Here is a 16,809-nt window from a genome sequence, read left to right on the forward strand (position 1 = left end):
GACGGGAAGAGCTGGAGCTCCCGTTTCATTAACCCTCGGGACTAGCTTCTGACCATCCCTCTTTGCTGAACCTTTTCAGCATTTCAGTAACACAGAGAGTAGGCTTGCATGCTTTCCAGTACAAGTTCTAACTGTTAACACCAAACTACATGCACATTACACACTATACTTCCTTTTCAAAATTTAAACAAAGACAAAAAAATGGCATTTCTACACAAAGCCTTGGAGGTCCCTGGGGGTGAAGAGGCATCAAAGCCCCCATCATCCGACACCTCTCCTGGTGATGACCAAGTGAGATGCCTGGAACCACTGTCTGACTGACATTCATTTCTGTAATATTCACGGCCTTCCCTCTAACTTTCTCTCTTTTGAACATCACCTCTGTTCCTCTAAATCTCACCTTCTCTTCCTCACTGAGACTCAACTGTCTGAGGCAGGTGGTAGCAAACCTTTCTCTGAATCCTCCTACTTTCTTTATACTCATTTCAGAGCCTAAGGTGGCTGTTGTGTATATGTACACAACAACATATCTCACTCTTGTGTCCCTGAACTTGAATTTTCTGAATTCTCTACTCTCTGGTCTCGGCTTTCCTGTCATCCTCTGACTAAATATATCTGTGCTGCTTACTTATCCCCTAATTCTACTGTAATCCCTCCAAGATCCAATGTAATAGAGCCAAAGGCATGTCCGCATGTCCAGGACTTGGGTTTGTCCAGGATTTGGGAAAATGCCCCCGGACAGGTACTTATGGACCCTAATCCAACCTAACTGTGAAAACCACCTAAGTAATTCTCTACCGGACATGTACAGCACCTATTTAAGACCCTATTCACACAAACAAGGGACAGAAAGCATGAAATAAATGAAGAGGAACCAGAGAATGAGGAATTAGAAGTGAGTATGGAAAATATTTAACAGTGTACAGGGTACTTACAACACGTCCATGGTCGTCACGAAGATTAACCCGCCTCCTCTAAGGCTCTGACAGTGGTGAAAGTGCTCTTAAAGCACGTATAGTAATCCAGTGTTTTGCTGCACTTCATCCTTAGCACTGTGACTTATAATTGTTTGAGACTGCACATTCTGTTATTACTTGCGCCATGCCACTTGCAACACGCCAGTGTTGCACTCTGCACTTAATACTTTGCACTCTGAATTCTAATTTCTTAACACTGCACAACACTGTAAATTCCCATGTGGTCTACCCCCCCCTGGGGGTAGGGGGGTTTCAAGAATACTCCCCCAGTATCCCTGCTTGTCGTACGTTGCGACTAAAAGGGTTGGTGGTGGGTTAGTGCCCCACCCCGTAAAAAGAACTAACTAAACAAGCGAATAAAGCGCCTCGGACCCAGACGGACCATACGTTGACGACTATGGAACGGACAAAGGACATTCTTAGGGTGGGAACTTGGAATGTGAGAGAAGTGAATGATGAAATGAAAGAGAGAGAGATTGTTCAGGTGCTTGAAGATGCAAAAGTGGATATATGTGGACTGACTGAAACTAAATGGAATGGTGAAAGGGTGAGAGAATGGGAATATGGTTTAGGTATATGTGCGGAAGTTAATGAGAATGAGAGGACAAGAGAGGGAGTATGTCTGATGATAAGCAAGAAGTGGAAGGAGAATATAAGAGAGTATGGAACAGTGGGTGCAAGGATTGTATGGGTGAGGATGAAAGTAGGTATACAAGCGTGGGCAATTGTATGTGTGGATGCTCTGACAGAGGACCGAGTGGTAAGAGTGAAAGATGAGTTTTGGGCGACAGTAGAAGCATGTATGGACAGATTTGAGAGGAGCGAGAGAGTTTTTGATTGGAGACATGAATGGCAAAGTTGGGAATGGATGAGTGGATGGAATGATTGGTCAGTGGGGTGTGCCAGCTGAAGTAGGTGGGAATGGTAGTGCTTTGGTGGACATCTGTGCTGGTAAGGGGTTGGCAATAGCCAACACCTACTTTTGCCATAAGATGATCCACCGGTATACAAGGATAGTAATGAGGAGGATGGATGGTGAGCTTGTTGAACGAAAGGCAATGATAGACTATGTGTGTGTGGATGAACGAATGAGAAGATAAGTGTTGGATGCAAGAGTGTGGAGAGGGTGGGGGAATGGAGTCTCTGACCATCACTTAGTGATGGCCAAGGTAAAGCTGCAAAGAAAATGGTTGAGGAGACGAAGGTGAAGACAGGAGGAAACAGCTTCTCTGACAAGAGTGGAGAAATTGCAAGAGAGTGAGAAAATGGCAAGAGTATAAGAGCATAGTGGAAGAAAGATTGGGAAGGTATAAGCTAGAGAAGATGGAAGGGGTGGAAGATGTATGTAAGATATTCACAGAAGAGATAGGCGCTGCGTGTGAGGTGGTTTGTGGAATAAGGAGGAGATGCAAGGGTGTGCAAGGGACAGCATGGTGGAATGATGAGGTGAAATGAGCTGTGGAACAAAAGAAGAAGGCATATAGTGAATGGTTAGCGAGCAGAGGTAGGGGAGAAGATGAGAGAGAGAAGAGAGAGGTATATGTAAGCAGAAGAAGGGAGGTGAAGAGACTGGTGAAAGAGAGTAAGAAGAAAGTGGATGAAGAGTTTGGGAGGAATCTGAGTGTGAAATGGAGGGAGAGAAAGAAATTGTTTTGGAAGGAGGTAAAGAAAGTAAGGCAGTGTGAAAGGGGAAATAGCAGAGGAGTGAAAGATATGAATAACAGATTGTTGGTGGAGAAGAGAGAGAAATTGAGGAGATGGAAGGAGCACTCTGAGGATTTCTTGAATGTAGAAAGTGAGAGCAGTGCGAGTATAAGTGGTTGGGGAATGGCTGGGAGAAGAAGAGATGAGAGGAGGGAGGAAGATATCAGTAGGGAGGAAGTAGTGGAAGCAATGAAGAAGATCAAGTTGGGAAAGGCCCCAGGAATTGATGAAGTGTGTGGTGAAATGCTGAGGTATGGGGGTGAGATTGTTGTGGAGTGGATATGGAAGTTGTGTAGATTGGCTTGGGAAGAGGGAAGGGTTCCAGAGGACTGGAAATCAGGTGTAATTGTTCCTTTACACAAAGGAAAAGAGGAGAGAGAAGTATGTGGTAACCATAAGGGTATTTGCCTTCTTAGTGTCTATCTATCTATCTATCTATTGCCAGACGCCTCAATCCCGTTTGGGGTGGCCACAAACAAATCGCCTCCAAGTCGCCCTGTCCCCCGCCATTTCACTGCCCTGCTCCCAATTCACACCCCCCTCTCTCATATACCTCTCCACCCCATCCCTCCATCTCATCCTCGGCCTCCCCCTCCCTCTTCCACCCTCCACCTCACTCACATACACTCTCTTCGTCAGTCTTTCACCCTCCATCCTCTCCACATGGCCAAACCACCTCAGTGTGTTCCTCATAACGCTTCCTATCACATCCACATCCACACCACAACGCTCCTTAATATCCTCATTCGTCAGCCTGTCTCTCCACATGACTCCACAGGCTCCTCTTAAATAACTCATTTCCACTGCTCTCACTCTTGACTTGTGTCCTTCCAACAATGTCCAAGCTTCACTTCCGTACGTTAGAGTTGGTATCACAATACCTGTACTGTCATGTAGTAACTTTTTCACTTCCATGCTCACTTCCCTGTTTCTTATCACTGCTTTCAAGGAACCAGCAACCTTTCTTCCCTGCTGTACCCTTTCAAGCACTTCTCCCTCCAAACCTCCATCCTTACTCATCACACTACCCAAATACTTAAACGTACTCACATTTTCCAATTCCTCACCATCTAACCTCGCTGTACATTCACTAACTTCACCTCTCTCAAAGACCATCACTTTACTCTTCCCTACATTCACCTTTAGGTTCCGTTTCTTACACACTCTCTCAAACTCATCCACCAAGCCTTGCAGCTCCCCTTCATCTTCACTCAACAACACAGTATCATCTGCAAACAACAGTACAGGGAGTTTCCAAACACTATCCTCTCTCACCAGGGCCACTCCAACATCCACTACCCTACCTTGTACCTCTTTTATTACCCCATCCATGTACAGATTGAACAACCATGGAGACATGACACATCCCTGTTTCAAACCAACTTTCAAAGAGAAAAATTCACTTAGTTCACCATCCACACGCACTGCAGCCTTCGCACCATCGTACATACTCTTCACAGCATTCAACAACTTCCCATCTACTCCATATATTCTTAACACTTTCCACAATCCTTGTCTATCCACCCTGTCATATGCTTTCTCCAAATCCATGAAAGCCGCATACAACTTCTTTCCCTTCTCTAGAAACTTTTCCACTAAAGATCTAAGAATGAATATCTGATCTACACAACCTCTTCCCTTCCTAAAGCCTCCCTGTTCTTCTCCAACTAATTTCTCTGTTCTTTCTCTAACTCTGTCTGTAAGTATCCTACCATACACTTTTCCTATTATACTAAGAAGACAAATGCCCCTATGATTACCACACACTTCTTTTTCCCCTTTTCCTTTGTACAAGGGAATAATTATACCTGACTTCCAATCCTCCGGGACTCTACCTTCCTCCCAGGCCAATCTGCACATCTTCCACATCCATTCTACTACTATCTCTCCCCCATGCTTCAGCATTTCACCACACACTCCATCAATTCCTGGGGCTTTCCCCGATTTAACTTTCTTCATTGCTTCCACAACTTCTATCCTACTGATTTCTTCCTGTCTTCTCACCTCCCTCCTTCTCCCAGCCATTCCCCAGCCACTTATATTCGCATTACTTCCATCCTCTACGTTCAACAATTCCTTAAAGTGCTCTCTCCATCTGCTCACTTTTTCTCCCTTCTCCACTAGTAATCTACCATTTTTATCTTTCACTCCCCTGCTAACTTCACTTCCACCCTGTCTTACTCTTTTCACTTCTCTCCAGAACATTTTCTTACAGTCCCTCCACTTTACACTCAAATTCCTTCCAAATTCCTCATCCACTCTCTTCTTACTCTCTCTTACTAATCTTTTCACATCTCTCTTCCTTTCCACATATAACTCTCTCTTCCGCCTCTCAACTTCTTCCACACCCCTATTTCTCACCCATTCATTGTATGCTTTCTTCTTTTGTGCCACAGCCTGTTTCACCTCTTCAGTCCACCACGCTGTTCCTTGCACCCCCCTCCGCCTTCTCTTCCTTCCACACACCACATCACATGCTGCACATATTTCTTCTGTAAATATCTTACACACACCTTCCACGTCTCCCATCTGCTCCAATTCATATTTGCCCAATCGTTCCTCCACTTCTCTCTTATACTCTGCCTTTTTCTCATCCTCTTGTAACCTTTCCACTCTCCTTGCAACTACTCCTTCCTCTCGTCTTTCTTAGTGTGACTGGTAAAATATATGGTAGAATACTCATTGATAGGGTTAGGCATATGGCAGAGGAGCTGGTTGGAGAAGAATAAGGGGAATTTAGGAAGGGAAAAGGGTGTGTAGATCAGATATTTGTTCTAAGATGTTTAGTGGAGAAGTATCTAGAGAAGGGAAGGAAAGTGTATGCTGCCTTCATGGACTTGGAGAAAGCTTATGACAGAATAGATAGGCAAGGTATGTGGAAGGTATTAAGAATATATGGAGTGGAGGGAAAATTGTTGAGTGCTGTGAAGAGTATGTACGAGGGAGCTAGGGTTAAGGTGCGAGTGGATGGTGAGCTGAGTGAGTTCTTTGATCTCAATGTGGGACTGAAACAGGGTTGTGTGATGTCTCCATGGCTGTTTAATATACACATGGATGAGGTTGTAAAGGAGGTGCAGGGTAGGGCAGTGGATGTGGGGGTGGCTCTAATGAATGAGGATGAGATTTGGAAGCTTCCGGTGTTGCTGTTTGCTGATGATACAGTACTGTTGAGTGAAGATGAATGGGAGTTGCAAGGTTTGGTGAATGAATTTGGGACAGTGTGTAGGAGGAGGAATCTGAAAGTTAATGTAAACAAAAGTAAAGTTATGGTGTTTGAGAGGAATGAAGTCACAGAGTGTGCAGTGAGGTTGGATGGTGAGGATATGGAGAATGTGAGTGCATTCAAGTACCTGGGTAGTGTGATGAGTAAGGATGGAACTTTGGGGGATGAAGTGCGTGAAAGGGTACAGCAGGGAAGGAAGGTCGTTGGTAGGCCTACACTGAAAGCAGTGATGAGAAATAGGGAGGTGAGTATGAAAGTTAAGAAGTCACTGCATGATAGTATTGTGATCCCTACCCTGACGTATGGAAGCGAGGCATGGACCTTGCAAGAGGGGAACAAGTCAAGAGTGAGAGCAGTGGAAATGAGTTACTTGAGAGGAGCATGTGGAATGACGTGGAGGGACAGGTTGATGAATGAAGAAGTGAAGGAACGCTGTGGGGTGGATGTGGATGTGGTTGAGAAGATTAGGAGAAATACACTGAGGTGGTTTGGACATGTGAAGAGAATGGAGAATGAAAGACTGACTAAGAGGGTGTATGTAGGTGAGGTGGAGGGAGGGAGAGGGAGAGGTAGACCGAGGATGGGGTGGAGGGATGAAGTTGAGAGGTATATGAGGGAGGGGGGGGTGAGTTGGGGGGAGGGTAGTCAAATGGTGGGTGACAGAGCGACTTGGAGGCGTTTTGTCTGCGGCCACCCTTTGCGGGATTAGGGCATTGGGCTATAGATAGATAGACAGATAGATAGCTTCTATTGCTTAAAGTAAAGCATGCATTTACAGGCTGAATTGTTAGGTTTCATGAATTTAAGTCAGACTGTTTTATGTTGGGTTAGGTTTGCAGGGACGAAATATTAATTACACACTGACCTTAGAGCGAAATCAACCTAAGACTCCGACGTGGCAGGTGGCTGTTTGACATGGTTTTCATGTAAAACTGGTTTGTTTATATTTGTAGGTGGTGGCAACCATCATCCACTCACTTGATGTAGTGCTGCCTACTTCTTTCTTAGCCTTTATCATTCTCTTCTGTGCCTGCCCTCCTCTCTTCCTATTTCTCCCATCTTTCCTGTCACTTCTTATTGCTTTTCTTTCCTTTACAGGTGGCTTTACATTGAGTGACAAGCCAGATGGTTTCCTGTATGCCAAGAAACCATTTACAATGCTGGGTGGTAACCATACAGCCAAACAATACATGCCTCCGACATGTGAACAAGTGGGTTGGTGGGGGGTTAGTGCCCCTCCCCGTAAAACAAATAACTCAAAGTTTAATGGCCACCCCTTACAGGATTGTGGTGTCCAGCAACAGATAAACAGATAGATAGATAGATAGATTTATATTTGGTATCTTCAAACTCATGGCTTTCTGCAACTTCTAATTTTTCTCCGATAATTATGTCACAGTTTACTGAGAAAATCTTACAAGTGTAAATTTTATGCACTGGAGCTCTCCAGCAGTTTCACCATTTCTGCTAATTCATGGGGTGAAACAATGAACATGATAATTTTATAACAAATAATGACGGAATAGATGTAAGGCTACTGAAAATGAAATGGACGTAAACTGGACTCTCGAGCTTTGTTCTCTCACTTCCTTGGATGTGCAGTTTAAATGAAGATCTGGAAGTCTTTTGGTTGAAATACCCTGAGAAAAACTTACAAGTGTAAATTTCATGCACTGGAGCTCTCCTGCCGTTTACCATTTCTGCTAATTAATGCAGTGAAATAACGATCATGATGATTTTATAACAATGACGGAATAGCTGTAGGGCTTCTTCTTGAGTTAAAGGGTGTTGTAGGCAGTAGTCTAATACACCCTCACCACAGCCATCTTAGGCTACAGGACCAATGGTAACTTGCGGATGTTACAGCCGGTGTACGCTCCCCCACTGCCTCAGGAACTCCAGGGTGTGGTGGATAACAGCAGCTTGAACTGTGGAGGCCAGACTGCAGCCTCCTAACAACACTGGAAGAGTGAGGGTAGTGATACCCATGAAAGCCAAAGTATTTTTGAGTTTCAATCGGAGGGAGTGAAAGCGGGGACAGTCTAACAGGAAATGGTGGATAGTGTCTTCAACATTCAGGCACACTGACAGTTAGGACTTGGGGCTATATTTATTCTATACAAATGGGATGCCAGACCTGTATGACCTATTCTCAGATGCACTAAAGCAGTATCCAAGGCTCGGGACGATGACCGCGCCCATGGATTGGGGGAGGAATCTTGTCTATAATGCCCTAGGATGGTACGGAAAAGACTTGCTTGCATAGTTGAGTTCCAATGGGAGTGACAAGACTGTAGGACAAGATGGGAGAAGCTGCCAAAATCTAATGGGTAATGTTCCACAGAGGGGGAAAGCAGTAGGGCTATTGAAAATGAAATGGACGTAAACAGGAATCTCAAGCTTTGTCCTCTCACTTCCTTGGATGTGCAGTTTAAACGAAGATCTGGAAGTCTTCCGGTTGAAATACCTATATCTTGGATTTTTCGTCGTCGTCTTACTGATTTAAAAACCCATGGTTGAGTCGAACAGCCGGTCCTCAAAATTGTAAACAAACAATTCTAATTTAGTACCGTCTTGCCATTGGAATAATTCGCACACTTGCAAGTTTTTCTAATAGTTTATCAAAGAAACTGTAGAGACGTAATGCATTTACGTAAAATGATTCAATTTGCTTATTGTCATAATAACATTTCCGCAGCGATCATTAGTAGCTAGTATGAGGCAGTTATCGAAAAATGTTTGTTTTAAAGTTTAGCTTAAATGCCATTAAAATACACACACACACACACACATATATATATATATATATATATATATATATATATATATATATATATATATATATATATATATATATATATATTCACAGGGGACAGTAAATGGTATTGCAAAAGAGAACAATACACACTGTTGCTGACATGCTGATACAAATGCTATCCAAGACTAGCCATATTAGTTGTGATGACTGATGTGGGGAGGGGGATTTGTTTGCCGCTTTGCAGAGAGTGGAAACTGCAAATGCAACCCAATCAGTCTCTTCCTGAGGAGCTGTGAGCCTGTGAACGCTTTCGGTCCACTGCTGTGAGCCTGGTAGTCGGTACATTGGCAGGGTGAAGACAACCGTATCGAACATTTTATGCACCAGTCTTTTACGTCTATTTTTCGTAGTTTTCCCGGTATTGTGATGATGTTGGTTCACATCATTCGAAATATATATATATATATATATATATATATATATATATATATATATACACGATTTTAGTGTGATTTGAATGAATTTGAGCTTCATTTTTTGTCGGAAATCACTGGTTTTGGAGATGGGTCTACCCAAGGTTATCTCCAAAACAAGTGATGTCCAGCAAAAAAGATGAAGGCAAAAAACATTTGTCACAATAACACAACCTCAAAATCACATTTCTAACCTAACCCAACCTAGCCTAACCTAATCTAACCTAACAACCCAGCCCAACCTAACCTTACATTACCTTATTTTACCTTACCTTAAATGTCATCTTCAGAGGATTCAGTATCCCCAACAGCCTCTTCCTGGTGTTGTGAGGGTCTTCATGGATGAAGGCAGAACACAGTGATGGCATAGGAAGTTCATGGTTTCTTTGTTCTAAAAAAAAAATCATGGTTTCTTTGTTCTAAAAAAAAATAAAAGTGATGACCTTGCATTGCTTTAGGGTACACCCACTACAAGAGGGAGATGTCATGCAACTGACTGAAGTAAGGGATGTTTGGATACGAAGATGGGGAAATGGTGTCAGGAATTTGAATGACCCACCTTTAGGCCAATTTTAATAGATCTTTTGCTGTGAGGTCCAAGCATGTGCAGTACTGGTAGTCATGTGATGTAACACCTGGGAGCAGTCCGTGGCAGGGGGAAAGAGCTCCACATAAGTTAAAGATTGAGGGGAGATCTGAGATAATCAAATACGGGATTTTCATTTTGAATATGCATTTCCAAAAGCAAATTAATAGTGCAATAGATTCAAAATAATGTGGTCTAAAATGAGGATTTGTCAGATTTCCTGGATTGAGTGATGTCTATATATCTGTCTATCTATTGCCAGACGCCTCAATCCCATTCGGGGTGGCCACAAACAAATCGCCTCCACGTCGCCCTTTCCCCCACCATTTCACTGCCCTGCTCCCAACTCACACCCTCCTCTCTCATATACCTCTCCACCCCATCCCTCCATCTCAACTTCGGCCTTCCCCTCCCTCTTCCCCCCTCCACCTCACTCACATACACTCTCTTCGTCAGTCTTTCACCCTCCATCCTCTCCACATGGCCAAACCACCTCAGTGTGTTCCTCATAACGCTTCCTATCACATCCACATCCACACCACTCGCTGGTGCAGTGGTAACGTTCTTGCTTGCCAACTGGTGGACGGTAGTTCGCGCCTCGCTCAGGCTGCGAAAAGTTTCACTGACGAAGTGGGTGGTTACTGTCCCCCTTGAGCAAGGGGATGGGTGTGTGCATGTGTGAAGGTCACAGCCTTGCCCTTAGATCGGACACTATGATCTCTCAGCTCCCTTCCAGGAGGGTAAAAGCTGACGATCATGACCATCAAGTGATCCTGACCGACCCTGTGAATTACCACAACGCTCCTTTACATCCTCATTCGTCAGCCTGTCTGTCCATGTGACTCCACAGGCTCCTCTTAAATAACTCATTTCCACTGCTCTCACTCTTGACTTGTGTCCTTCCAACAGCGTCCAAGCTTCACTTCCATACGTTAGAGTTGGTATCACAATACTGTCATGTAGTAACTTTTTCACTTCCATGCTCACTTCCCTGTTCTTATCACTGCTTTCAAAGAACCAGCAACCTTTCTTCCCTGCTGTACCCTTTCAAGCACTTCACCCTCCAAACCTCCATCCTTACTCATCACACTACCCAAGTACTTAAACGTGCTCACATTTTCCAATTCGTCACCATCCAACTTCGCTGTACATTCACTGACTTCACCTCTCTCAAAGATCATCACTTTACTCTTCCCTACATTCACCTTGAGATTCCGTTTCTTACACACTTTCCCAAACTCATCCACCAAGCCTTGCAGCTCCTCTTTGTATTCACTCAACAACACAGTATCATCTGCAAACAACAGTACAGGGAGTTTCCAAACACTATCCTCTCTCACCAGGGCCACTCCAACATCCACTACCCTACCTTGTACTCTACCTCTTTAATTACCCCATCCATGTACAGATTGAACAACCATGGAGACATGACATCTCTGTTTCAACCCAACCTCCAAAGAGAAAAATTCACTTAGTTCACTATCCACACGCACTGCAACCTTAGCACCATCATACATACTATTCACAATATTCAACAACTTCCCATGTACTCCATATATTCTTAATACTTTCCACAATCCTTGTTTATCCACCCTGTCATATGCTTTCTCCAGATCCATGAAAGCCGCATACAACTTCTTTCCCTTCTCTAGAAACTTTTCCACTAAAGATCTAAGAATGAATATCTGATCTACACAACCTCTTCCCTTCCTAAGGCCTCCCTGTTCTTCTCCAACTAATCCTTCTGTTCTTTCTCTAACTCTGTCAATAAGTATCCTACCATACACTTTTCCTATTATACTAAGAAGACAAATGCCCCCCTATGATTACCACACACTTCTTTTTCTCCTTTTCCTTTGTACAAGGGAATAATTATACGGTACCTGACTTCCAATTCTCTGGGACTCTACCTTCCTCCCCGGCCAATCTGCACATATTCCAACCTCCATTCTACTACTGTCTCTCCCCCATGCTTCAACATTTCTCCACACACTCCATCAATTCCTGGGGCTTTCCCCAATTTAACTTTCTTCATTGCTTCCACAGCTTCTATCCTACTGATTTTTTCCTGTCTTCTTACCTCCCTCCTTCTCCCAGCCATTCCCCAGCCACTTACTGAGTGATGTGAACCACCGAAAATTGACCATAACATGCCTAGTTTGTTTGTATACCATGATGTGCAATAGGGCTCTAGCATTAATTAGCTTAGTAGGCTACCGTAGGTAGTAGACCCAATCACTGGGTGAGATTACCCTCGAGTATAGGTAGCTAATCGGTTGATGTTAGTCAGAATCATGCTTGATTTGGTGAAGGTGTTAATGAGTTAATTTTAAGCTTTTTATTGGAAGGACTTAGCTCAGCTGGTAACAGAATACATTTTCTGTTATTAGCCAATAATAATTCTGTTGCCTACTTTTTCAAGCACTGAAAAATATAGTTACCTAGGCCATATGGCAGCTTTCTATTAGCTATCATTTATTTTTTCTTCAAGGACTAATCTTGTAAGTTTCTGGCCTTTGTTTCCTTCTTCATTGCATTAAAAAAAAAAAAAGGGAGTTAGCACCTCTTCCTTTTTTGTTATTTTGCCTGTGCTGATTTAGGCTATAGTGGTAGCTGCTGGTACTGGTCTGTCCATCCCATAAGGGGTGGCCACAAACAAATCGCTTTCATGTTGCCCTGTCCCCTGCCATTTCATTGCCTTGCTCCCAACTCACACCCCCCTCTCTCGTATACCTCTCCACTTCATCCCTCCGTCTCATCCTTGGCCTCCCCCTCCCTCTCCCCCCCTCCACCTCACTCACATACACTCTCCTCATCAGTCTCTCACTCTCCATCCTCTCCATGTGGCCAAACCACCTCAATGTGTTTCTCCTAACGCTTCCTGTCACATCCACATCCACACCACAACGATCCTTCACTTTCTCATTTGTCAGTCTGTTTCTCCATGTGACTCCACATGCTCCTGTCAAATAACTCATTTCCTCTGCTCTCACTCTTGACTTCCGTCCCTCCAACAAGGTCCAAGCTTCACTTCCATACATTAAGAGTTGGTATCACAGTACTGTCACCTAGTAACATTTTCACTTCCATGCTCACTTTCCTGTTTCTTATCACTGCTTTCAAGGAACTAGCAGCCTTTCTTCCTTGTTGCACCCTTTCAAGCACTTCACCTTCTAAAGTTCCATCCATACTCATCACACTACCCAGCACTTAAATGCACTCACATTTTCCATATCCTCCTCATCCAACCTCACTGTACATTGACTGACTTCACTTCTCTCAAAGACCATAACTTTACTCTTCCCTACATTCACCTTTAGAGTCTGTTTCTTACACACTCTCCCAAACTCATCCACCAAGCCTTGCAGCTCCCCTTTGTCTTCACTTGACAACACAGTATCATCTGCAAACAACGGTACAGGCAGTTTCAAAACACTGCTGCCTTTCACTAGGGCCACTCCAACATCCACTGCCCTACCTTGCACCTCATTTATAACCCCATCCATATATAGATTGAACAGCCATGGAGACGTGACACATCCCTGTTTCAGTCCAACCTTCAGATATAAAAATTCACTCATTTCACTATCCACATGCACTGCAGCCTTAGCACTGTCATACATACTCTTCATGGCCTTCAGCGACTTCCATCTACTCCATATACAGTATTCATAATACTTTCCACAGTCATTGTCTATCCACCCTGTCATATGCTTTATCCAAAGCCATGAAGGCCACATACAACTTCTTTCTCTTCTTTAGAAACTTTTCCACCAAAGATCTATGAATGAATATCTGATCTACACAACCTCTTCCCTTCCTAAAACTTCCCTGTTCTTCTCCAACTTATTCCTCTGTTATTTCCGTAACTCTGTCAGTAAGTATCCTACCATGTACTTTTCCGATTACACTAAGAAGACAAATGCCCCTGTGATTACCACACACTTCTTTTTCCCCTTTTCCTTTGTACAGAGGAATAATTATACTTCCAATCCTCCAGGACTCTACCTTCCTCCCAGGCCAGTCTGCACATCTTCCTTATCCATTCTACTACTATCTCTCCCCCATGCTTCAGCATTTCACCACACACTCCATCAGTTCCTGGGGCTTTCCCCATTTTAACTTTCTTCATTGCTTCCACAACTTCCATCCTACTGATTTCTTCCTCTCTTCTTACACCCCTCCTTCTCCTAGCCATTTTCCATTCACTTACACTCTCATTACTATCAATCTCTATGTTCAACAATTCCTTAAAGTGTTCTTTCCATCTGCTTACTTTTTCTCCCTTCTCCACAAGTAATCTGCTAGCTTTATCTTTCACTCCCCAACTAACTTCCTTAGCCCCCTGTCTAACACTCTGTTCCTCTTTCCAGAACATTTTGTTACATTCCCTTCACTTTACACTCAATTTCCTTCCAAATTCATCATCCACTCTCTTCTTACTTTCTCGTACTAATCTTTTCACCTCTCTCTTCCTCTCTACATATAACTCACTCTTCTGTCTCTCAACTTCTTCCATGCCCCTATTTCTCATCCACTCTCTATATGCTTTCTTCTTTTGTGCCACAGCCTCTCCCACCTTTTCATTTCACCATGCTCTTCCCTGCACCCCCTTTCATCTTCTCTTTACCCCACATACCACCTCACGTGCTGCGCAGATTTCTTCAGTGAGTGTCTTCCACACACCTTCCAAATACCCCATCTGCTCCAGTCCATATTTACTCAGTCACTCCTCCACTTCCCTCTTATATTCTGCCTTTTTTCCATCCTCTTGTAACCTTTTCACCCTCCTTGTATGAACTACTACATCCTGTCCTTCCCTTCTTCTTTTTCTCCATTTCATTTGTACTTTGAATTAGACCACCACCAAGTGGTGGTCAGAAAGTCCACTCCCCCAACCTCTGTACACTCTTGCATCAATTACACACCTTCTCATCCTTTCATCCATACACACATAATCAATCATTGTCCTCTGTTCATTCAGGTCACCACCCACCCTTCTCATCACTCGCCATGTATACCAATGGATCATTTTGTGCCTGAAGAAGGTATTGGCTATCACCAACCCCCTCCCGGCACAAATGTCCACTAAAGCACTGCCATTCTCATCCATCTCTGCAGACACACCCCACTCACTAACACCTCCATCCACCTTCACAATCCCTAATTTTCCATTCATATCTCTAATCAGAAACACTCTTTCATTCATTTCAAACTTTTCCATGCACACTTCCACATTTGTCCAGAACTCTTCTCTCAATCTGCTTGCACGATCTTGTGTTTGCGCATACACGCACAGAATCCCCCACATTTGTAGTCCAGTTTTCAATCTTACCCACACAATCCTTGAGCCAACTGATCCATACTCTTTTATACCAGTACTCTCCTTCCATCTGTTACAAAATACACACTCCTTCTTTCGCCCTCTCATTCTCACCTACTCCTGTGAATATACCCTATCCGTACTCCCATTCTCTCACACTCTTACCTCTCCATTTAGTTTTAGTTAATCCACATACATCAACTTTTGCACTTTCAAGCACCTGGGCAATCTCTCTTTCACTTCATCATTTGCACCCCTTACATTCAGTGTAGATATCCCTACCATGTCCTTTGTTGGTCCTTAGTCGCCACCTTTTGGTCAGTCCTGGTCCGAGGCTTCTTCATATTAGTAATTAGTTGTTTTCCGGGGAGGGGCACTAACCCTCTGCCAACCCACGTGTTGTCACATAGGGAACACGTGTTGGTTGGTTATAAGGTTACCACCCAGCATTGTAAATGCTTTCGTGGTTTATAGGAAATCATTTGGCTTGCCACTCAGTGTAGAGCTACGGTACCCTAAAAACAGAGTATCACCAGGTTTACACTAAGTGGGTGGATGATGGGCATCCCCACTTACCACCAAGAAATCTAACTTCACACAAATATATTAAAGTTAGGAAAAGTGCTTTTTCTTGAAATTGTCAACTTGCCTTGCTACCCTGAAACTTTGCATAAATATTAAATTAGCAATACAGATATATGTAGCCATACTGTCTGTCTGGAGATAGGGCTGGAGCTAGCTTTGAAGCTAGGGTAAGTAGTGGTTGGAAGAAGTTCAAGGAGCTGTTGCCTCTCCTGACACTGAGAGGCTTCTTCCTCCATGCATAGGGATCTTTGTGTGTGGCATGTGTTAGGAGTGTAATGTTGCATGGTAGTGAGAGCAGAGCAGTAAAGGAAGAGGATAGTCATAGGCTCAAATGTACAGAAATGACAGTGATTAGATGGATGTGTACTGTAGTGTGTCTTTGAATATGAGTTTAAGATTGAAGTGCTGAGAGGAAGGATGGGACTGGAGTGCATTAGTGATATGATGAGATGGGACACGTTGAGATGTTTGGGGGATTTGGAGAGGATGGAGGTTGAGAGATGGGTGCGGAAAGTGTGAAGTATGAATGTCGGGTACGGTCGTGAGTGGCAGACTGAAAAAGACCGACTGTGGATGTGGTCGTAGAGTGTGACCTCAGGGATAAGGTACTGAATAGGCAGGCTGCCAGAGACTGAGGAGTGTGGAAAGCCTTCAGTAGGCAACTAAGGCTGATGCATGCAAGCATGTTGGAGCCTTTATTAATGATATGCTACAAGGTATAGTTTACTGTAATGTATATGTTGCTGTTTCCATGATTATCAGTACTGGGTACTTATTTTCCAATCTAAACTTTGAGGATTTACAGAGTATGTTTTGGGGGCAATTTTTAAACCATTAATGGAGCTTTTGGGCTACTTTTTGGTATCTGGAGGTGGTGGTGACCATCATCCACTCACCTGATGTGTGCTGCCTACTTCTCCCTTAGACTTTATCATTCTTTTTCTGTGCCTGCCCTCCTCTCTTCCTATTTCTCCAATCTTTCCTGTCACTTCTTATTGCATTTCTTTCCTTTACAGGTGGCTTTACATTGAGTGACAAGCCAAATGGTTTCCTGTCAGCCAAGAAACCATTTACAACACTGGGTGGTAACCATATAGGCTAACCAAACCATACGTGCTCCCTACGTGTCAGCAAGTGGGTTGGTGGAGGGTTAGTGCCCCTCCCTGTAAAATAAATATCT

This window comes from Coenobita brevimanus, chromosome 70 (assembly GCF_032717465.1).
Source record: "Coenobita brevimanus isolate Jiangsu-jjx chromosome 70, ASM3271746v2, whole genome shotgun sequence".
Lineage (NCBI taxonomy): Eukaryota > Metazoa > Arthropoda > Malacostraca > Decapoda > Coenobitidae > Coenobita > Coenobita brevimanus.